Raw genomic sequence first — 24780 nt, 5'->3', positions numbered from 1 at the left:
GAAAACTCAGTAACCGCTAACAGAGGGCCAACCGTTGCTGTCTTATCAAGAATATTCACTTTCGCCTTGTGAAGAATTTTAGTAAACTCGATACTTCAAGTCCCCTGTCTTACTTCTGTTATAGTTTATTCGCATCTAAGTTTGAACGTTTCTTTCTCCTTAAATAGGCCAGGACAGATATGCTAAAAAAGGGCTTGACCTAGAACATTTGAACATAAAGATGAAAATTGGTACATGTGTTGTTTTTGACCCAACAAAAAATATACTAAAAGTCCCCTGCTGTAGAGAAAATGGCCGCCGGGAATGCCAGCATCAATGTATTCCACGTTTTTCTTCAAAAATTGGTGCATATTATGAATGTAACCATATAAACATCATAGAAAAATTTCACAGCTCTGTGTTTGATAGTTTGATACTGGAAAATGGCCGCCGTGAATGCTAGGTACAGTTTATTTCATTATGTTGTTGGAAAATTATCAAAATTTATAGATATTATAATGAAAGCTGTGTGAACCTCATAGTAAAATATTGAAGCCATTTATGAGATAGTTTGGCCGCCATGTTGGAAAATGGCCGCCGGGAATGTCATTTAGATACAGTATACTTTTCAAAAATTATGAAAATTGGTAAATTTATTGTTGAAGACCGTTTAAACACCATACTTGAATATTGAAGACGTGCTGCTGATAGTTTGGGCGCCATCTTGGAAAATGAATGCGTGAGATGCCAAATATATTACCGATATATAATTTTTTTCAATATTTCTTTACTGAGTAGATGATTTTCATGAACCTAATAAACACCATAAAAATAACTATTTCCAAGTCTAAGTTATCGACCCCATTTTTAAAAATGGTCACTGAAAGATTACTATCCTAAAATCTAAAACAAAGAAAAGCAAAGCTATATATGATGCAGGAATCAGAGTGGTCTGAATGGGTCTTAGACTTTAGCGACAGCGAACCCATCCCCACTGTTCGGGATTAAATCGTTTCCTAGCTCTTATTGACTTAATATTTTCATTAAAAACTCTCAACGTATTTGTAAGATGTTGATTATCTGTCAGTACTTTAAACCCCACCTTTTCATAACCACATCCAGTTACAGCATGCAAATGAAAGAATTGTCCTATGAACCTTTTTTTCAAATGTCTCTATTTGAGATTCTCTTCTTGGTGTGGTTTTGGTTTCAGATTTAAGACTGAAGACTTTTCAATTTGGGTGTGATAGTGTAGCAAAAGAACCAAGACATTCCGCAACTACAATGGCTTGGAAACGATTTAAACCGAGAAGAGTGGGGATGGGTTCGCGTACCCGAGTCCTAAGTCCCGTTCACGCCACTCAAGACCTAGGTTTAATACTCATTATTTGTAACTGCGGAACCTCTACTACTACTGTGGATGTAGACTATCCGAATTAATTTGCTCAGCATTGCGTGGACATTGTCGCTGTACTAGCTGTGATGATCAGAGCAAAAGGGCTTCTTGTGGCGGAGGGGGCCCGAGTTCGGTGTGCCGGTTCGGGAGTTGCTTGGGTTCGCCCTTGGTTCAGACCGTTCCTTGCCCCGTTCGCCCAGGTGTTGCCTTAATTGGCTCAACCCGCTATTGGCAACCCTCTGAGGGTCGCGAATACATTGTTTCGGTCGTTTGGCACTGATGTGCTTGGAAAGAAATCCTCCGTCCCCTCGAGCCTCTTGCTGCCTTAATCCTTCCCTGTCACCGAGCACCTTCTGGCTGGGCTCGCCGCTGACGGTGTCCAGCTTCTGTCACCAGCTTTCCGATCCCGTGTGCCTTGACGGCGTTTCCGCAGGTTCAATTTGGAATATGATGAGCCCCCAGCTAGGTGCTGCGCCTAATCAAGGCCTCTGACATGCAATTGTTGTGAAAAAAATTCAGGGTGACGAGATGAATATGAACGAACTGTTAGAGATTTGTCTTAAATCTAATCTTTAACAACACGAGAATGTATAAACCCCCATATTAAATTATATACCCTAATCAACATGTAGTGAATTACAGCTTTGAATAACTTTTCTTTCTCTCAGAATTTAGGCTAATAATTTTCGAGTGGCCATTTATAAAGATGGCGTCGATAATATCGACTTGGAGGTGGCTATTGTTTTGGTGTTTATTACGTTAATGAAAATCATCTACTCAATATAGGAATTTCGAAAAGATTTATATGTTTGAAATATATTTAGTATTTCTAGCAGTCATTTTCCAAGATGGCGCCCAAACTATAAGTAGCACGTCTTCAATATTCAATAATGCTGTTTAGACGGTCTTCAACATAATTATTACCAAATTTCATAATTTTTGAAGAATATACTCTATCTAAATGACATTCCCGGTGGCCATTTTCCAACATGGCGGCCAAACTATCTGATGAATAGCTTCAATATTTTACTATGGGGTTAACACAGCTCTGATTATAATATCTGTCAATTTTCATATCTTTCCAACAACATGGTGAAATATACTGTACCTAGCATTCACGGCGGCCATTTTCCAATATGGCGACTAAACTATCAAACACAGAGCTGTAAAATTTTTCTTTGATGCTCATGTGGTTTTAGTCATGTGTACCAATTTTCATAATTTTTGAAGAAGAATGTGGAATACATTGTAGCTGGCATTCCCGGCGGCCATTTTCCAAGATGGCGGCGAATGCTCGCGCTCTATAGCAGGGGACTTTTAGTATATTTTTTGATGGGTCAAAAATAACACATGTACCAATTTTCATCTTTATGTTCAAATGTTCTAGGTCAAACCCTAAAAGCCCTGGGCTAAAAGGGACTCTAAAGAGGTCGGCGGACCGTTGAATTTCTTTTTTTAAAAAACTCACCCTACCCATCCTCCCCTCTCTTGTGATTGGTTGTGATCCGCCCTGCTTCGGCGTTTCCCCAGTTCTGACCCGCGAGAGTCCGAGACCCCCGCTGCGTTTGCTAGAAGGAAAGACTTTCGTTTTGCTCACCCCCCCCCCGGGATTGTGACGTCAATAACGACGTTTTCAAAAAATATTTCCAACGGTCCGCCGACTTCTTTAGAGACCCTTTAAGCATTAACACTTTAATTTTTACAGGATTTGAATAAATCTTATATTGAATGTATTTAATTGCGTTGGTACGGAGGCCAATTCTTCCCAACCATTGAACGAACCAATCTTGACCCTTAATTCAAGTACTCAACTCTTATTTTAGCCGTAAACGTCTCGTTTCAATTTTGCGTTGTATCTAAAATTGTTCTTGGTCTCGTCAGGGATAGATTTATTTTTTTAAGACGGAAAGCACAACGTCTGGCCTTTACTTCAGTCCGACTCATAGCCGAGTATATAGCCCCTTCCTTCAACACGTAACCAAAAAATTAAATTATCTTATTGGCCCACTAAAACTACGTATTGGTGACGTTGCTGACAAGGAGGGCGAAAAATACGTAATTCCTGTTTACCTCTGTCGCTATGACTACGACCCGTCTTGCGTTGTACCATAGCCAACTCGATCACGCGCGTCACGACGCAAGCTGCTTGCGCTATAGCGCAAGCAGCGCAGCGCCCGGCAGCACGGATCGAGTGGGCTATGGTAGTACAGATAAGCGTCTTCACAGGGGTTAAAAATGGAGCCGTCTAAAAGCGAGGGTCCGGCAAATATTCGGGAAATGTTTTTAATAGCAATTAAGAGGGTAGTTAGTGAATTTGGTGCCGGTGTTTAGGATTTGGAGTACATCTGTAAGGGTCAAAAGTGTTCGCTAATTCTTTCTTAAGCCAATCATGTCTACTATTCTCATGATTTTGTAAACGAATTTGATGAAGTTAACCTAGGCTTAGTGAAAGGCCAGGAGTTTTGTGAGCTTAGTGTTTGGTTAAAACCTGTTCGTGTTGTAATATCTACGAAAACTTTCGATTTCATTACTCAATTCTAACTCACTTTTAATTTTCTTGGGTCGTCCCCGTTTTTTTTTTGTCAATTAAACAATGTTCTTTCAAAAATTACAATCCGAGCCCATTCCAACTTGGCAGACAAAGGGGCAGACGACGTTTATTTGACCCGGATATACATACAACGCCATAACGAAAATAAGACCCGCCTCTTCTTTCATACCCCTCCGTCACGGGTAAGGGGGTTGTGGACTTGGACGCGCACCCGAATAACCCTGTTACCCATTCCGTCTTAAAAAACAAGACGGCCCAAGGGCTCGTAATAGTAGCCATATCGTACGAGTGAATAGCCCCTCTATACCCTACCCTAATGAGTGGATAACCCCTCTATACCTTACCCTAATGAGTGAATAGCGCTATCTTTTTCAATGCTTAAATGATTTACCGTGCATAAAATCAGAGTGAATAGCCCCTCGATTCCCTACTCTAAACAGTGATTAAATTATGACCGTATAAATTTATTTAGGCTGTAATTCTAATATTCCGGCGAATCGAAGAACAGATAGTTTTTAGTGATAATCCCCTCGATGAGTTTACAACATAGACTTATGCCGATGCACACTTATCGCATCTTATAAATTTCTAACAAGGACTTATGCCCAGAAACTTTTGAAAGAGAAAGTTTAGTTATAGTGATTACGCATTTTAGTGATTATCCCCTCGAATTACCATTAGCAATGCTAAAATTATCAAACGCATAACGCTCATTTAACACTATGTTAGCTCTATCTAAACCCACATTTGAATTAACCGCCAAAACGTTCCAGTCAAACATAACATAGATGACGATAGCTACCGAACGAGAACGAAACACATGAGAAGCGCGGTAGGAAATGGGGAAAATCGTTATCTATTTAATTAGCACATACATAAAAAGAAAATAAATATAAAAACCCCAAACATACAAATTCATAAGTATCCGACCCCACAGATAAAAATTCAAAAGTATTCGACCCCACAGATTAAGAGGTACCCCACCCCACATCACCCCGACACTTTAGAGATAAAAATAAATAATAAAAAACTCGGAGTTTCTATCATGTCTCTATGGTTCAGTTGGTAGAATGTCTGCCTGTTGCGCCAGCGTCCCGGGTTCCATTCCCGGGTCTGACCTGAAAAAATTTTAATTAAAATTAAATCTCTAACCGAGCCCAGTTGCCCCAATGGGTGAGTTGTGTTAATATCAAGTTCCTTTTAAGCTAAAATCTGACGATAACGAAAGCGAAAACTCCGGCCACAAGTACTACTACTACTACTACTACTACTACTACCACTACTACTACGGCTCGGGTCAAACTAAGAGCCTATCGTATACTACGATATGGCTAAAAATGTCTTCGTGGACAAAGACTTGAAAAAGTAAATGATAAGAAAACAAAATGGAATGACCGAAGTAACAGATATTAAACTTTTTCTTTAAAGACATGATTATAAAACATCAATTATTTGAAAAAAAAATACTTATCTTCGTTTTTTTCACCAAAATTACATTTGCATTGTTTTCGAAAGACAGATTATTCATTCTATATATCCTTTGTGGTATTAACAGTTTTCGAATGAAAAGGATTAGAATAAATATCCGAGTATGGATATGGGTTATTTTTAAAGGTTTCTCTTTTCGAACTATAAGGCAAAACGTTGTTTAAAACGACTAAATTCAACCGAAGGAAGAAATTTAATCTTTCATCATGATTGACATTTTAAACGTCGCTTTAGGGTGCTTTGGTTTTGCGCCTGCATTTATACGACCACGATTCAATTTGGGTCCCATTTTTTTGGGTCGATGAATTAAAATGATTTATAAATGAATCATTAAAATCTGGATAAAAGACATTATGAACAAAAAACCTTTGGTATTTTATTGAGTGCGTGAGAACTGTTTTAAAAGTTGTGATTGAATTAGTTTGGTATGACTTCAACTCGCTATGAGGAACACATTGTAGAGCAAACGTATAACACGAAACACGTAAATGGACACCGACAAATGGTGGGCTGCGTATTAATTTCACTATTGGGCTTAGTTTCCAGTATTAAAACGTATTGTAGTTCAAATTAAAAGCTGCAATCCTTTTAAAAATCACTAACGAGGAACTGTTTCTATCATGGTCTACACTGGAAATCTAGCTGTAAATATAAACGATGTCGCATGTTTCTGTTATATAGTAAATCTTTGACACGAACCATTTTGAAAAGAATGGAAAATGTAATGATACAAAATTTTTGGGCAAATGTAATTTTGGTGAAAAAAACGAAGATAAGTATTTTTTTTCAAATAATTGATGTTTAATAATCATGTCTTTAAAGAAAAAGTTTAATATCTGTTACTTCGGTCATTCCATTTTGTTTTCTTATCATTTACTTTTTCAAGTCTTTGTCCACGAAGACATTTTTTATTAATATCTGTTCCTTCAGTCTTCATTTTAATTAAGATTGTTAAGAAACTGTGGCATTTTCAAAATCTCCACTAAGCACAAACATAAATATAGGGGAGCGTAAGCATAAGGGACCTAATATTGCTAGTTAGTTACTAATGCTTTCAGGTACCAGTTAATCAGTTATCACCAATGAGATTAATTTATCACTGAAAACATGAAATTTTCATAATAAAATTATTTTGGCCTTTCCTTATCCCCTAGCTTTGAGCATTAAAATATTTAAAATAACTCTGAGGATTATCTAGAATAATTTCTACTGATATTTCAAATTCAGAAGAATCAGAGTCATCGTTTTGAGCCTTTCAGATGACTGGCTTGGACTTATGTTGCTGGTATTTGGTTTTCGTTGTAGCAGTGTAACCAGGGATAAGGGAATTGAGATGGATTGCAAATGATGATGGGCGACCTACGGCACCGTATCTCTCCTAATGTACCTCGCGCACGCCCCTACCCTTCGGTAGGCGATTGCTAAGTGCTGCCGCGCAGCGCCATTTTATTTGTATGAGAGCTAGCTTCTAATTTTAAGATAGAGGGGGCACCCTTTCATCCAGTACGAGTGTACGACCCTACCTAACCGCTGAGGATGCTGGGAGGACTACGGTGCAGTAGGTGGGGGTACACAGGCAACGCTATAGGTATGGGGGTTTCCAATACAAAGTGTAACCAAAGAGAATATAGGGGAGGAGTGGAAAGAGGGGAAAATCTTGTTGCTCTTTTCTACCGCGCATCTTCAATGCGCAGTACCGAGGCATTTCCGTTTGAGACATTTAACGGTATCGTAGGTGGCGCGACTGATTCGGAAAATCCCTCGTACCACTAGTATAATTTAGGGGCAACAATGTAATTTAGCCTTGTGGAGCGGGGATCTTCAACTCCTCCCCTATATTCTCTTTGGTGTAACTAAGACAAAGTTTCTTCCTGCAAGCATAGCCCACTCGATCCGCGCTCATGGACGCAAGCTGCTCGCGCTATATAATAATATTTGACCACGTCGTCTGCTAAACTTAGGAATTGGACAATTAAACTTTTTGAGTTAATGTCTGGACTCTGGTTACCCTTGCATTTTCTTAGTGGTTCCGTGGTTTTATTTTTAAACTGGTCATTTGCCCTGTATCATTATTGTGTAAGAGACAGCCTGGCAGCCCCGTATTTGTTTACCCTGCCCATAGCCCACTAGATCACGCGTAACACTACGCAAGATGCAGAGCAGCGTCCGTGAGCATGGATCGAGTGGGCTATGCCCTGCCTGGCCAAGTCAGCTGACTTAGGTGAAATATTTATTACTTTTATCATGAATTCATTTACTAACATGAATGTCTTTCCGGCTTACCATACATCGCCTCTTACTCGGCAGTAGGAGGAGCCTATTTCAAAAAAAGATGTGGCGAACGGGAAGTAGCGAATAGCGATCAGCTGTTATATTTAAAGCAGACGGCGCGTTTTAACAGTAAGCATAGGCTTAGCAACGAAACTCGCGTGTTATAGGTTTATCGTGGTTTTAGGTGTTATATTTTGGTATTTTGTTTATTAATTTTGATGTTATCAAAGATTTAGAGTATGGCAGGATTACATTTTGTTGCCATTTTAAAATACTATCATGTTATGAGTTAAATGTTAACAACTAAATTACGTGAGTAAAACGACAACCCGATACAGGTAGATTAACCAGTATCCCAAAGAACTGTCTGCTTAATAATAAACGGTAAGACACGCCCGAAAGAAGAAGAATTTCCGGTATGGTTCCTATTGGATATAAAATTTACGTCACACCAGTGGCGCGAAAATTTGGCTCCTCCTATCGCTTTTTGAGAGTGGACTACAGGGGAATGCTTAACATAGACATTCATGTTAGTAAATGAATTCATGCTTTTACGCGACTTAATTCTAGACATTCTTGAACGAATCATCTTGTGAAAATTTTATAAGACAGGCTTCTGGCGCTGGGTTTTTTCTGAGCCAAATTTGCTTTTTAAATTTAAAAAAAAATTAATTTCAACCGTTTTTCCTCTCTTCAGAAATTACTAATGATAGTGTGTTACATATTTATCCAAAATTTATATTAATTAATTAACACACTGTACATCTTTTTAATTTGTAATTTTGCGCTTGGAAGAGGCTGAATTAAAAATATTGATTTGATGACAGGAATTAGTGATAGTGTGATTGAATCTATCATTTTTTTTTGCCAGCAAAAAACGTATCTTCGTGGCGGTAACCCTTGTCTAGAAACCAGGGAATGAACCCTTCTGCGTAGTTTGAATTAATCTACTTTACACATCAAAAATGTATCTAATTTAAACAAAAACCTTTATTCTAAATTATAGCGGTTATAAATAGTAATTAAAAACGTAACTGTTACCTAATAAAAATGATTGCAAGAGCCGGGATAAAAAACTGGTTTGTCAGCAGGGTTTAGTGATCGTGTGATTTAATCTATCAATTATTTTACGACTAATTTAAACAAACAAAATGATCTACGCAGTGGTTACCGTTGGCCGCTTGCATCAGATATAATCTCTGATTCTCTGTAGCGTTTATCGTTGGCAATCTGGCCAATGTTTATTGTTTTCTTAGGTAACGTTAGAATGAGCGCAAAATAATTAATAATTCAATTGTTACCTAGTACAAATGATTGGAAGGACCTGAATTAAAAATATTGGATGATTTGGTGACAGGGTTTAGTGACAGTGTGATTGAATCTATCATTTATTTTACCAGTAAAAAACGTATCTTCGTAGCGGTAACCGTTGCCTGACGGCACCAGTCGAGAAACCAGGGAACTTTTTTTTTCTTTTTTTCTTTTTCTGGTTTTTTGTGGAGCTAGGGCGCAGGCCATAGCAGCTCCTTGAGGCATATTTAAAATTTGACTATAATAGTACCAAGGAAACAGGGACATATTTGGTAGGTATGGGCCAGATTGAAAAATTAAAGTATACATCAGAGTTAAGAACGAACCCTTGTGCGTAGTTTGCATTGATCTACTTTAAACAACAAAAATTTATTTAATTTAAACAAATTACCTAATTAGCGGCTATCGTTGACCGATGGCACCAGATGAAACACCTTAAAACGAACGCAACACGGCCAATTGGTCTCTAGTCTACAATAGTACAATCAGCCTGTCCTGTCTTGAACTTTTGACCGAGGCTTAGTGAAATCAGTGAATTTAAAAATTATCGGCTGAATCTTAACTTTAAATTCTATTGTATTAAAATATAATGAAGTTTAACTTACGAGAATAAAATAAAATTGGGACTGATTAACCCCTTCTTTTAGATGAAAAGTGGAAAAATTCGCCTTAAGCTCGTCCATAAACAGAGTGGACGACGCATTTAGTAAACAAAAAACTTCGCTCTATCAGCGGTAAAACAGCGTAAGTCCAACCATGGCCAACTTAGATACTCGACAAGCTCGCCAATGAGGCCAGCCAAGTTTGATCGCCCTCTATGTTAACGAGCGTATGAGAAAAAACCTGAAAAAAATATGAAGCCGGGACAAAAAGAGACGAGCTAAAATTTTTTTATAATGTTAATCCTATGGGGCATGGTCCCGAGAGTGCATTCTATCAGCAATTAAGAGTCCTTTTTAAAATGTTTCCAATTTTTGTCAACTCTGGGTATTTTATGAGGCGTGAAGTAAGTTTTGAGCTTCATTTTGAACCTAATTTCATAATTTTACATAAATTATTTCGCTTTCAATAAATTATTGTTCCTAAGCCTTGGTCATGTTTTTGTTTAAGCAAGCCGGGACAACTCGGGACGAGCTAAAATAAGATTCTAATGCTATTCCTATGGAAAATGGTTTCGAAACTGGATTCTACCTTTAATTAGGAGTCGTTTTCAAAATGTTCCCGATTTTTATCAACTCTGGGGATTTTATAAGGCGTGAATCATATTTTGGGCTTCATTTTGAACCTAATTTAAAAACTTTATATCCATTGTTTCACTCCCAATAATTTTCTAAACTTGGACCTTGGCTCGTCTCTGTGTTATTTTAAAATATTACACTACGGAATTGTTTGTTTTATGGAATAAGATTTAATATTATATTAAATGTATGTATTGTGGATGTTAAATAGTGCATTGCATTTAAATAAACAATGTTTAAACTGAATGTTTGTCATATGACTCGTAGTTAGAATTTCAAAACTTTACGACTAATGGGTTTATTCGTGAGGTCTTTGGTAACATTTAAATTTTTTGGGAAATGTTATGCCATTTTCTGGATGTGTTGCTGATTGCCGCAGTCTTCAAGCTTGAGAAGTAACAGAGACTTTACTTTTGGCAGGATTCTTATTTTGGCAAGTCTGGTATTGTAGCTTCAACATAATTTTGAAGGTTCGCTACAAAAGTTCTGCTTGGGTACCGAAGATTTCCTTTAGAAGCTTGACAAGTATTTATATTATTAAATTACACATAAGATGAATTTTTGTGATAAAATAAAACGGCAAAAAAATTATTTTTCAAATTTATTGAGTTTTGACATTGCAATATTTACAAATTCAAATTTCGCGGGAAATGAAGCCAGGCTTCATAATTACTTGCCTTCAAATTGAAGTTCAAGTTTAGAAAATTATTGGGAGTGAAACAATGGATATAAAGTTTTTAAATTAGGTTCAAAATGAAGCCCAAAATATGATTCACGCCTTATAAAATCCCCAGAGTTGATAAAAATCGGGAACATTTTGAAAACGACTCCTAATTAAAGGTAGAATCCAGTTTCGAAACCATTTTCCATAGGAATAGCATTAGAATCTTATTTTAGCTCGTCCCGAGTTGTCCCGGCTTGCTTAAACAAAAACATGACCAAGGCTTAGGAACAATAATTTATTGAAAGCGAAATAATTTATGTAAAATTATGAAATTAGGTTCAAAATGAAGCTCAAAACTTACTTCACGCCTCATAAAATACCCAGAGTTGACAAAAATTGGAAACATTTTAAAAAGGACTCTTAATTGCTGATAGAATGCACTCTCGGGACCATGCCCCATAGGATTAACATTATAAAAAAATTTTAGCTCGTCTCTTTTTGTCCCGGCTTCATATTTTTTTCAGGTTTTTTCTCATACGCTCGTTAACATAGAGGGCGATCAAACTTGGCTGGCCTCATTGGCGAGCTTGTCGAGTATCTAAGTTGGCCGTGGTCCAACAGTACGTTTCTCTATGATTTTAGCTAGGATTATACCACGTAAGTCCAACAGAATAAAAGGTCGTAAGTTTAAGTATGTGCTTAAAAGTACAAAAAGTAATACTTAATATTAATTGTTTTCAGTAAAACTTCGAAAGGCACCAGAAAAATGTTCAACCTTTCATTTAAAACCATTTTCAGACCTATCGAATAAATAGTCTTCAAAAAATGGTCGAGACCATTTGGCTATCACAGCAAACATTTCCCGTGTTATTCCTGTGGGAAAATTTCCCTTTTTTTGCCAAAATGTCTGAATTTTTTTATTGAAATGAAAACCACCCTTAGCAACTTTATTTTCTATAATAAAAACTAATGGAGGGATTTCTTTGAAATTTTAACCACATATTAAGGGTCCGAATTTTAGTTCAGTGGAATTTTTTCAAAGCAGTAACCATGATAGGAAAAAAGTTACATCGAATCAAAAAACCACCCTTATACATTAAACGCAGTATGAGGTCTTATCTAAGAGAGCAACCGCTCTCTCAGAATACGAGAAACTCAAGGTCCACTAAGTTGGGTTAAGCAAAAACTGCATATTATCAAACCCAGAATAAGAGAATGTTTTTATGAATGGTTATACTTGAGTTACTCGCTAATGGATATCGCAAAAGGTTACAAAAACTTTATTATTATAATGTTTGTAAAAAGGCGCTATCTTCCTCCCTGAATTATTTAGTATTCTTTCTTAAGGGAAAATCTAAATGTAATACCATTTTAAAAGAGTTCTTTCAAGTAAATGAAATGTTTGATTTGTTTCGTTTCTATAGTAACCATTTCTGAGAACATTTGCCTCGCATTTTCTTGATTAGCATAGTTATGCACACTGTCGATATTTTAAATTATGTTACTGCACCAGTATTTAAGATTGAGTTTTAAGAATTATTTAACTTGATCGAAAAAATCCATCAGCCCTTTTTTATCTTTTGGTAAGTTCAGGGCATGATGGAACGTACAAACAACATGTCCACAACTGCAATCATTGTGTTTTGCACTTTTACGATTTAAATCGACACTTAGGTTAAATCTAGATGTATCTTTTTCGACTCAATGTAACCAATAATAATAAAAATAATTTTGTGGCAGGCAAATAATTTGCTTGAGTTCATGTGAGGGTTTATTCCAACGACAGGAACAAAATTGATATTTGTGGTGGTGTAACTAAAGTTTTTAGGGCTTCGGAATGTTCACACTCTTTTTAAAGTTGTCGTTCGGGCAACATTGAAAACGAGGAGCTACTTTCAACAGTAGAGTACAATGGTCGGAAATGTTGTTCGATCAATTTAACAATAAATTTACACCACTATGGAATCCATATTTCTGAATGTACTGTACATGTACATGTACGCGGAGATCGGCTAGGGTTACGAGAAACGTCTAGCGTTCTAGCCTCCCAATGGTGGTGCCAACTCCAAAAGGTTCACGCAATTGCAGGTTTTCTTTTCATTTATTGTGAATCAATCGCCTTGTATACCCTAAATTTCCAAAAGTTGTTAAAGAGGCATACGCTTGAATTGAAACAACAACAATAGCTATGTTTAAAATGATTTCAGGAATAAAGTTTCTTAAAACGATTTTACTAGAAATAAGGTAAATTAATGACGACTAAAACAATTAAAATCAATTATATTTATTTAATAATGTAAGAAAAACCTCTTAATTGTGCTTCGACAGGAGAGGTTTATTTTGGTTTCCCAACTTGTTCTTTTTGCGCTCTTTCGAGCTGAAGGCGACGTGTACTGATTGCGCAACATCGACCTTCTTACAAGAGGGCAGTGCGCAGTGCGAGTTTGCGGCAATTCGGATGGTAAGCAAATATCCTAGTTTTTCAGCACCCCCTTTCTGCCGTTGTGGGTTGTAAGATTCGCAGTTGTCGGTCTAAAAGGCGAGTACAATTCCATTCCTTTTCTAATCCTCCCAGCTGTAGTAAGATGAGACTAGAAGTACTGAGCTAACAAAATTTTTCACTTGGCGAAAGTGAATATTCTTGATAACACACCAACGGTTGGCCCTCTTTTAGCGGTTTCTGAATTTTCCCTCCTAAACGTGAGACGCTCGTGGCGGTAGACAGTCGAACTAGATTCAAGTACCCGCGTCTATGTTCCGCGGCTTTAGGTTGAGAGGAAGGGGGTAGGAATTTTTTTGGAACTCGACCAATTTTTTTTCTCTAGTTTTAGGCGCGATGGAAGCGGCATGAAATCCTCAAATTTGTTCACTAGTCCCAGGATCGACTACCAATGCTAGAGCTCTTTACTTCTAGTCTCATCTTACTTCTGCTCCCAGGTATAGGATCATTTACTTGAACGTGTTGCACACGCTAGAGGTTTATTTAAATTTTTCCAATATTTTAATAAAATTAAAAGTCCAGGCATACCTTAAGGAAAAAATTTCATTAGCCTTTGTTTTAAGGTTATAATATTAAAAATTCATAGAGAGAGCTTTCTAATGAAATTAAAGGTTGAGGAATCCATGTAAAACTCGGACACACTTCATTTTCGCGAACGGGACTACGGTGTTAAGATAGATCTTGAGAATTATACCGATACTTATATCGAATTAAGGCTTTGCCTAAAGCATTTTTAGACATTTTCGGTGAATTTAAATTATAGTACCTATTGTATTAATAGCATTTAATGTTCCGTAAAGAATAGCATATCATTGATGGCTTTCTAGTTCCGATCGATTCAAAACCATTATCAAAGTAAGTGATTCACGGCTCAAAAACATATCCAGAAGTAAGATATGGGACTAGAAGTAAAAGGTGCTCTAGCATTGTTAAGAACAAATTTGAAGATTTCATGACTCTTCCATCGCTCCCACACTAAAGAGAAAAAAAATTGGTAGAGTTCCAAAAATATATCCTACCCCCTTCCCCTCAACCTGAAGCCGCGGAACACGAACGCCGCTGCTTGAATCTAGTTCGGCCGTCTACCACCGCGAGCGTTTCACGTTTTGGAGGGAAAACTCAGAAACCGCTACCAGAGGGCCAACTGTTGGTGTGTAATCAAGAATATTCATTTTCGCGAAGTCAAGAATTTGGTTACCTCGATACTTCTTGTCCATTATCTTACTTCTGATATAACGTATGCAGAACACAAAATTATATTTTCTAGTGTTGCTTTGAACGACCGGATTGGGTAAATGGTGTTAAACTATTTAAGTTACTGAATCGGATGATTTCCTTAGGAAGGAATTATCATTCAGAAATAAGGGTTCAAACAACACGGATAGTAGTAGTTATAATTTGAGATGGCTGATACCCGGCTTAACCAGATATCAATCGATACCGTTGCAAACGGGAAGCGATACCGTTCGATTCCGTTGCAAGCAGGAACCGATACCGATGTTTTTAGGCGGACAGTGCCATTTTCATATGTATTAAAATTTCTAACTCAATAATTGATGTATAAACGTTTATTAATAATACTCTAGTGCTCGAAACATTATTTAAAGGAAAAGTTCAAGAATCATAACATTGTGCCTTAAAAGAAAAAATGTAAAAAACCAATGATCTCTTATAACAATATAATTAGCATTTAATTAGTCTTTAAAACGAGGGCTACTACGCCATCCGCCATTGATTTAGTGGCGTCTGCTAAATCGAACCTCTTATGCGAGTAATTGAGTGGGCTATGCCCTACCGTTAAAAAGGAAGGGTTTTTAAATTTCTGGCCGACATTTAAAAAGAAGGCCACAAACCGAACCTAAAAGACCATTCAGCCCATCTATAGGTTAAAGGAAACCAGTGTACTAAATATTTGCGAAATCGGTTGAAACGCGCGGACTTTGTGCATAGGGAAGATTTTTTACATTTCTGGGCACCATTTATAAAGATGGCGGCGGATTGGAAAATCTTTCTTAGTTTGCGACTACTACTAATGAATAAGGTTCATGCAAAGTTTCAGCCTTCTAGGGCAAGTGGTTTGGGCTGGGCATTGAATATCAGTCAGTCAGTCAGTCAGGACTTTGATTTATATAGATAAAGATTATTATTATTATTATTAATATTTTTCCTTTTGTATTTAGAACAAGGCTGTTCCTTTAACGTATAATGTTTTGTTTCCAGAACTTTTCCTTTTAAACTCTGAATACAAATTATTATCTGAAGATGAAGATTCCCTTTGAAGCGATAAAATATATCATCGACTATTTAGGCGTTAGGTAATAAAATGGCCGGAAAAGCTTAAAAATTATTTTAAATTAATATATTAAACAAATATTTTTAATTTCAAAAAGAAACTTATTTTGTTTATGCGGGTGCAAGCCGGCTGCTGATGTCTATAGATTCGTTGTAAGTACTTTAAAAAATGTGGTTTGACCAAAGTTCCTCTTAAAGGGAGGGTGAAGTGGAAAATCAATGATTATTTTAGATTCTTCTTCTAATTATAAGACCAGTCTGAATAGTGAAACATTCAGGAAATACCTCCGAATGATTTCAATAGGTTCAGATTTTAAGGATAATTTGAAATTAGGACCTCCGACCCATCCTATAACGTCCTGCCTTTTTGTTAACAAAATTCTCCTGGCACGCTCCATGCCAAGAGAAATTTTACGCGCGATTTGATAAAATTTGCGGGCGATGTGAAAATCGTGGCGCTAGACATGGAGCGTGCCACGAGAATTTTGTTAACAACATGCTGCCCCCGCAGAAAGGACACTCGTGCGGGATATGTAAGATAATAAAAAAGTGAAACAATAGAGGCTAAAAAGCGAGCTTGAGATAAAAATTTCTTTACTAGACGCCATACCTCCAGTTCTGAGCGAGACTAATAAATATTAACTTAACAGTAGAACTCGTAGCAGACAGCTAAAGTCTTTAGAAGGAAAGTCATCCTCTAGTACCATGCCTAAACCACCTCTAGCACCATGCCTAAACCACCTCTACCACCATGCCTAACCCACCTCTAGCACCATGCCTAAACCACCTCTACCACCATGCCTAACCCACCTCTAGCACCATGCTAAAGCACCTCTAGCACCATGCCTAAACCACCTCTAGCACCACGCCTAAACCATGTCGCCAAGCTTTGCCAAAGCTATGCTAGAGAGACCTTGAAAAGTCGGAACAATACTCTTGCGAGGGGGGATTCTCCCCCGCACGAGTAAAAATTCAGGGTGTAATGCGATTGGTCGGAGGTCTTAAATTAAAATTATCCTTAAAATCTTAACCTAAGTTGAATTTTAAAATCAGTCGGAAGTATTTCCTGAATGTTTCACTGTGCAGAATGATCCGATGGGTCCGACATTCCCAAAAAAAAGTGTACGGGATTTCGTGATTTCGTGATATTCGTGATTTCTTCTTTGATGTCGCGATTTCGCCAAAAATTTCCGGATTTCTTCTTTGATTTCGTCAAAAAGTTTCTTCTTTGATATCGCGTTTTTGCCAATGATATCGTGATTTCTTCGTTCATTTCGCGATTTTGACAATGATTTCGTGATTTCTTCGTTCATTTCACGACTTCGCCACAGATTTCGGAATTTCATCTTTGGTTTCGTAATTTCGTGATTTCTTCAAAGATTTCATGATTTTGTGTTAAAGATTTCGCAATTTTGCGTGAAGCGTACGGGATTTCGTGTAAATGTCGGACCCCTCGGAATGATCTTATAATCAGAAGAATCGATGAAAAATGACTTTATTTTCCACTTCACCCTCTCTTTAACAAGATGACCCAAGGGCTGGGCTCATAATATTGGCCGCATCGTATGATCGTAACGTACGTAAATTAGAACAACAAGATGGACCCGAAAAATGTTTGCCCGGTCTGTTAAAATTTATGTCTTATACTTATACCGAAGAACCAGGATTATAGAACAAAAATTTACCCGATGTTAGCCTCTACCCAAAAACTAATGTCATGGCTCCTAATTTAATCTTTAAAAATTACGATCGAAAAATCTGAAAAAGGCGGGACTGTGCCATGGTAACTACTACAACAACAGGGCAGGTCAATCTAATAGCCTCATCGTAGATATCCATCATACGATGTGGCTAAAAATGTCACTTTTAGTTGTTTCGTGTAATACAAGACTCGAGAAATTTGTCCTCGTGTATTATATAAGCGTTAGTATACTAAGTTTAAGAATATTTGTTTAGGCAAAGTCGGAATTGAAAGATACCTCAATACTTAATAACACTGAGACATGTAAAGAATTAAATATAAAGGGGTATGCCAACCTCTCGAGTAACGTAAGTGCAAGGAAATTAATAATTAGAAATTGCTATATTTTCTAAATGTTTTATTTACAAGAAAATTAATTTTTACTCAGATTTTACACATTGGGAGAACAGCTTTTGCTACTGGTAAAATGTTGGAAAGAGTTTCTAAGAATCGTCAAACAAGTCACTTGCCAATTTTCTTTGACTCCGAAGAAGCCATTGTTATTTCTAATCCAGTCTTAAAAGAAACTACGAGTCTACAGTTCCTAACGATCGACTGGAAAGTAAGTAAATTTTAAGGTTGCTATGTATTTGTTCTGTATCGGTATGATCAAGTTACTCTATAATTTCGCATCCGAAACATAGAAAATAAGTTTTAGGGATAGCCCATAATTATATAAACCTTAACTTTCCTTAAAGTATCACTAATGTGGCAATGGATAATTTTAAAATCCTCGGTTTTGTAAGAAATTCATTTTATTAAGCCCTCCCCCAAATTTCAAACCCTAGCGTCGCTCGCTGCTGATCTAGGCAAAAAAATTGTTAAGCAGTCCTCCTCTCGCATCGGAGAGCTAGTAATATATACCTATCTCCCCTAATTGTATTATCTTTTTCGTGTCATTTTATTTACGTGAAATTTATTTTAAAACAGGCAAGTCTTCTTCTGCTCTCCGCAATTTTATTTTTCTGTCTTTTGCTGTGGAAAACCAAGGACAAGATTGCGATAAAAACGAAAAGAATATATTATATATCGGATTTAATTCTCTTGCTTATGGAAGTGATTTCGGTTTTTTTCTTAAAATGTAATACATTTCATTTTAATTTCAATGTAATTGTTTTCGAGATTTAACTCTGCAATATGTTATTCCAGCTTTCGATACAACATCGAAAAACTGGATATGGAAATTCTTATGCGGCTCTTGGCTACTCGGAGCTCTTCTTCTGAGCTACAAAATGTCAGGATACATGAAAACTAATTTCACTCTCAAAGAATATTTGGTTTTTGATAGCTTAAATGATGTTTTTAACATGACGACTAAACGGGTACATCTCAGTATTTATGGCTTCGTCTCTGAGACTGTTTTCTTTTGCAACATGGAGTTACCAGTGAGATAAAAAAACTCGAATACGCTACAATTGGGGCATTTGTCTAACTTTTTAAACGAGTTATCGCAAGTGATAAATATCGTCTAAAGAGTTGGTGTCAACCTCGTGCCTTCTATGAGAGCGCAATTTTTAAATAGGTGATTAGTCATAGGTGTCATCAAACCTTGAACGAAAATCGGCGGATGTCTCGCGAATTGCCCTCGTGCTAATAAAAAACAAGGTGGCCATGTTAAAATTTTACCATCTTTAGTTATAAAGCAAGCGATAACTTATCGAGCAGTTTAACCCTTTCGATAAGTTATAACTCTCGTGAAAATTGAAAACGATAAAATTTTAACTTGACCACCTTGTTTTTTATTAGCACGAAGGGAATTCGTCAGGTTTGATGACACCAGGAATGTATGGAGGAGTTGGAATGGCTAAGGTCAAATCCTAATCGGCGTGAAATGATCTTGGAAACAACTGGCGTGGCTTAATTTACGCTAGTGTTTTCATAGCCTGACGTAAAAATCGTATTTACAACTTAAATTATTTTCATTCAATCATTGGCTGCCAAAAAACTTGTTTCTCCAACCTCTACCCTAGGTCCTCTGCCTAGGCTGAGAGAATCGGATATGAACGCGAACGGCGACGAATCAGCGCATTTAACTTTAAAAAAATCTAAAAGGTCACTTCTGCCAAGCCTTTTTTAACGAGTCATGACATTTTTCGCCTTCGGTAGACAGATAAACAAACGAAGGGGGAGGAGCTACAATTCTAAAAAAAAGGACTCGCCTTATGTTTCCACCATCAAGGGTACAACGAGAGCCCCCTTAGCCATTCCAGCCCCTCCATACATTCCTGATGACACCTATGACTAATCACTCATTTAGATATCGCGCTCTCATAGAGCGCACGAGGTTGACATCAAGCCTGCCCCCAATGTGTGTTAATGTTCAATATTCTAGCCCACGGATGCGTGCCAGTATATCGATCCACAAAGCATAATATGCAGGTCAAGGATAATAACAGAAGACGTCATTGAATTCTATAACTGCAAGTACGATCCGGACATCGAGAATAAGGCATGGTTCAGCTTAACTACCAGGACAGAAATTTACCAATTAATGGCGTATGTGTACAATTGCAAGGGGATGCAAAAAATGGAAATTCACATTGGAGCACAAAGTTACCGGAGCGAATATTTTTTCATTTACATTAAGTCCTTCCGAGTCAGACAAGACATTAAGGAATTAGCAATCAGATCGTAAGTCTTTCTCTCGCAAATTGACTTACTTGTTTTTCTGGTATTATGAGGTTTAACAACACTATTGTAACACGTAGATAATAAAAACTTCGACATATTACTTTCGTTATACTCCATATGGTTGTTAATTTTCTGCAAATAGGAAAAATAAATAACCATGGGAAAGGCTTTGAATCTTTGAATTCCCAGTTTTTTAATTGATAAAAAATAATTTCGACTTTAGGCATTTACTTTACACTATAGAATAATATTTTAATTTAATTAATTGAATCTATTCAATTTCAACTCCAATTGGAGTCTAAAGTAAAAGTAAAACTGTTTCTCATTCCACTCCAATTCTTCGGAATTCACTAGGACAAGGTCCACGACGAGTTCACAATATACCAAATAATTTGGAAATAAAAACAACCCTACCGACTTACAACCCTAGTTTTTGGATTAAAGATCATATAAAGAGTGAAACATTAAGTCTTTAACTTCTTAATCCGCAGGGTCATGAATATTATGGAACGCAACTTAGTTCACTATAAATTAATTCCGAAGAAAATTATCACTGAGATGTCAAAATGGAGAAGACCTCCGGACGAAACATTACCATTGATAGTCAAAGTTATCAGTGGATCTTTTTTCTTGTGGCTAATAGGATTGGCAATTTCATCGTTCGTATTCATTGGGGAAATGTTTTTGATAAACAAAGAGTATTATTAAGAACAAGTGGATCTGAAGGTAACCGACTGCGATGATGATATCTAATGTTTCATATTCACCAGTAAACACAAGGATACAAACAATGGGAATCAAATAGTTTGCATTGTAAGCATAAGTTAATTAATGTGTATTAGAATCTATTAATCCAACTAACAGCAGAATATATGTATATTTAAATTTAAAGAACCCATTTTAGAATGTATTTAACTATAATAAATTTAACCATGAATACAGTTAATGAACTATTAAGAATCATTTAATTGATGATAAACACTTACCCCTAATAGTAACAATTACTAATCAAAATATTTAAAGCAAAAGAACACAGAATCTGTAAAAGTTAATTTTATAAAGTGAAGGATTTAATGAAATATATCCAATTCTGAATAATCGTTTAAAATTTACGTTACGCCATCAGTTCTCACAAATACAAGAAACTGAAGGTTAACTAAGTAGGCTTAAAGTGTTAGTGCCACGTTTTTTGAAAAGTGGCTAATTTTCGTTTTAAAACATCAATTGGGTTATAATAACAGTAGATCCAAGGCAAAAGGTCTTATAGAAATTTATTCATTTTGTAATATGAAAAAGAACATTGATATTTCACATAATTGGAAGCACACACGGTAAATACAGCATAAAAACCTAGGGCTAACCCGGTTAGGCTATGTTTTTAGCATAAAACGGAGCAGACTATACAGTAACACAGGATTCCAAAACAAATGAGAGCTGGAAATCAGCCTTTTTAATAATCTTTCAAGAGGAAAGACACTATATGAGACTATAATTACATAGAGTAACTAAAATAGGGTAATGGCAGCCCTCTGCCTTCGACTGTATTAAGCTCTATGGGGAAATAACATGGGGTGCCATTAGTCTATACAACTTAAGCCTTGGCCGAAAAGAACGTCGAAAAGCTTACTTTAAATGATATAAAAACTTCTATTAACTGTAATTATTTACCTGAATTACTTTTCTAGACGAAAATTCGACCTGATAACGACGTATTTCTTATAAAGGGTGCTACAGTTAATTAGAAAATACATATAAAGGTGCTCAAGCTCGGATGAAATACCAAAGTAATTTGTTAGCGTCTACTGCTAAGAAATTAGGAAAATATGCAAGAAAGCCAACATTTGCAATATGTCAACGTAACTTGTTAGCACCCACAAAAATAGGCCCTTCTAGTTGTCAACGAGAACGAAATGTAGAATTAGGTTTAAGCGTCCTATAAGGTTAGGCTGACTTCTGACCCAAAGTTAATTTTTTGACGTACTATCTTAATTAGTTAAATTACAAAAATTAGAAGTCATTAATTAAAAATCGAAACAGGTAAGTTTCCCATTTAATAAATGCTTGTTAATTTAGAAGTATTCCGAAAACTAACTTCGCTATACTTTTTCCGTATGGCCTATGACAATTTCCTCAAAAAAACAAAAAATTTTTAATGCTTTTTCTATGGGACGCTAACCCTAAAAGGTGTGACTTTTTGTTTAACATTACGGAAGGGTGTCATGTCATATCTACAAGGGCCTACCGGCCCTGTAGAATAAAAAAATAGGACTTGCGGAGTCGAGCGTGCCCGTGCTCACGCGCGCTCGAATCGTGACGTCACCAGGGGTATATGGAGTATTCAACTGTCAAAATAGTTTTAAAAAATTCTTCGAGCAGGTTCCGAAAGCCGGGGTTTTAATAATATTTGAAAAATTATAATGCATTATATAACAAGACGGCCCAAGGGCTCGTAATAGTAGCCATATCGTACGAGTGAATAACCCCTCTATACCCTACCCTAATGAGTGGATAACTCCTCTATACCTTACCCTAATGAGTGAATAGCGCTATCTTTTTCTATGCTTAATTGATTTACCGTGCATAAAATCAGAGTGAATAGCCCCTCGATTCCCTACTCTAAACAGTGATTAAATTATAACCGTATAAATCTACTTATGCTGTAATTCTAATATTCCAGCGAATCGAAGAACAGATAGTTTTTAGTGATAATCCCCTCGATGAGTTTACAACATAGACTTATGCCGATGCACACTTATCGCATCTTATAAATTTCTAACAAGGACTTATGCCCAGAAACTTTTGAAAGAGAAAGTTAAGTTATAGTGATTACGCATTTTAGTGATTATCCCCTTAGCAATTATTACCTTTAGCAATGCTAAAATGATCAAAAGCATAACGCTCATTTAGCACTATGTTAGCTGTATCTAAACCCACATTTGAATTAACCGCCAAAACGTTCCAGTCAAACATAACATAGATGACGATAGCTACCGAACGAGAACGAAACACATGAGGAGCGGTAGGAAACGGGGAAAATCGTTATCTATTTAATTAGCACATACATAAAAAAAATAAATATAAAAACCCCAAACATACAAATTCATAAGTATCCGACCCCACAGATAAAAATTCAAAAGTATCCGACCCCACAGATTAAGAGGTACCCCACCCCACATCAGCCCGATATTCTAGAGATAAAATAAATAATAAAAAACTCGGGGTTTCTATCAAGTCTCTATGGCTCGATGGTAGAATGTTTGTCTGCTACACCAGCAACCCGGGTTCGATTCCCGGCTGCGATCCGAAAAAAATTTTAATTAAAATTAAATCTCTAACCGAGCCCAGTTACCCCTATGGGTGGGTTGTGGTAATGTGGAGTTCTTTTTAAGCCAAAAAATAACGATAACGAAAGCGAAAACTCCGGCCACATGTACTACTACTACTACTACTATTACTACTACGGCTCGGGTCAAACTAAGAGCCTATCGTATACTACCAAAAGCGGATTATGCTTCACACATAAAGTACGTAAGTCCCACTTTTCCATAGCTTTGGCCATGGATTTCATGACATTCCCGAAGTAAAAACTAAGCAGACGAAAAAAAAAGCTTTTAACCAATCATAAGCTCCTAACCGTAGATAACCGCTTTAATGCCAGACCAATCGGCGACGGCTATTACTATTTTCTTGCATGGGACCTCGACTCGACCTCGCCGTCGACATAACCGGAAAGCTCGGAAGGCAAAATACCGTAATCGTTCGTTAGTCGTTATGTTATATTGAACGTTTTAAAGCTCAAGTTTCGAAAATTTTCGAGTCATTTAATAAGTCTTCAACTAAATTTTATAAGATATTTTTTTTAATTTCAACAGAAAAATAGCTCTTCGAATAATAGTAGACTTGAAAACTTCACTAAGCCTTGGCTAGGTATCAGCGGAATCCCAATTCCCGAGCCGCCGGCGGCTAAGCTCGCCGTAGCCGCGAGAATAGAAGACATTCCTCGTAAAAAACAGATACACGGCGTCTTAAAAGTCCAAGTGAAAGCTACCTAGATTGATAAAATCTTCGTGCCTTACTCCCAAATAATCTTTCATATTGTGAATAGTTTTAACTAAAGAATATTTCAGACACTCTACTCAATATTTATAGTAGTTCCCGAATTTCAACAGAAAAATAGCTCTGCGAATTATAGTAGACTCGACGAAAACTACACTAAGCCTTGGCTAGGTATCAGCGGAATCCCAATTCCCGAGCCGCCGGCGGCTAAGCTCGCCGTAGCCGCGAGAATAGAAGACATTCCTCGTAAAAAACAGATACACGGCGTCTTAAAAGTCCAAGTAAAAGCTACCTAGATTGATAAAATCTTCGTGCCTTACTCCCAAATAATCTTTCATATTGTGAATAGTTTTAACTAAAGAATATTTCAGACACTCTACTCAATATTTATAGTAGTTCCCTAATTTCAACAGAAAAATAGCTCTGCGAATTATAGTAGACTCGACGAAAACTACACTAAGCCTTGGCTAGGTATCAGCGGAATCCCAATTCCCGAGCCGCCGGCGGCTAAGCTCGCCGTAGCCGCGAGAATAGAAGACATTCCTCGTAAAAAACAGATACACGGCGTCTTAAAAGTCCAAGTGAAAGCTACCTAGATTGATAAAATCTTCGTGCCTTACTCCCAAATAATCTTTCATATTGTGAATAGTTTTAACTAAAGA

The 24780-nt window shown here is 36.8% G+C and overlaps 3 long non-coding RNA genes across 5 annotated transcripts; 1 reads left to right on the top strand and 2 right to left on the bottom strand.

Moving 5' to 3' along the window:
* Nucleotides 1–8506: 8506 nt before the first annotated feature.
* LOC149649728 (uncharacterized) lies at nt 8507–9010 on the bottom strand. Its single transcript, XR_016371607.1, has 4 exons — nt 8987–9010; nt 8857–8915; nt 8727–8800; nt 8507–8656 (listed from the first exon to the last, which is right to left on the bottom strand). It is a non-coding gene; the product is annotated as an uncharacterized LOC149649728 (long non-coding RNA).
* Nucleotides 9011–9697: 687 nt separating this feature from the next.
* On the top strand, nt 9698–10480 carry LOC149649727 (uncharacterized). 2 transcript variants are annotated; one of them, XR_016371603.1, is made up of 2 exons: nt 9698–10002; nt 10111–10480. It is a non-coding gene; the product is annotated as an uncharacterized LOC149649727 (long non-coding RNA). The 2 variants fall into 2 exon arrangements; XR_016371604.1 differs by having other exon boundaries at nt 10107–10480.
* A 342-nt stretch (nt 10481–10822) lies between these two features.
* On the bottom strand, nt 10823–11512 carry LOC149649726 (uncharacterized). Of its 2 annotated transcripts, none has more exons than XR_016371606.1 (2): nt 11260–11512; nt 10823–11155 (listed from the first exon to the last, which is right to left on the bottom strand). It is a non-coding gene; the product is annotated as an uncharacterized LOC149649726 (long non-coding RNA). The 2 variants fall into 2 exon arrangements; XR_016371605.1 differs by having other exon boundaries at nt 10823–11151.
* Nucleotides 11513–24780: the final 13268 nt, after the last annotated feature.

This window comes from Phalangium opilio, unplaced genomic scaffold (assembly GCF_054372755.1).
Source record: "Phalangium opilio isolate 3A_F unplaced genomic scaffold, DU_Popi_V2 ptg000087l_1, whole genome shotgun sequence".
NCBI lineage: Eukaryota > Metazoa > Arthropoda > Arachnida > Opiliones > Phalangiidae > Phalangium > Phalangium opilio.
Note: the sequence above shows the minus strand (reverse complement) of the source record. Positions and strands in the feature narration are given on the sequence as shown.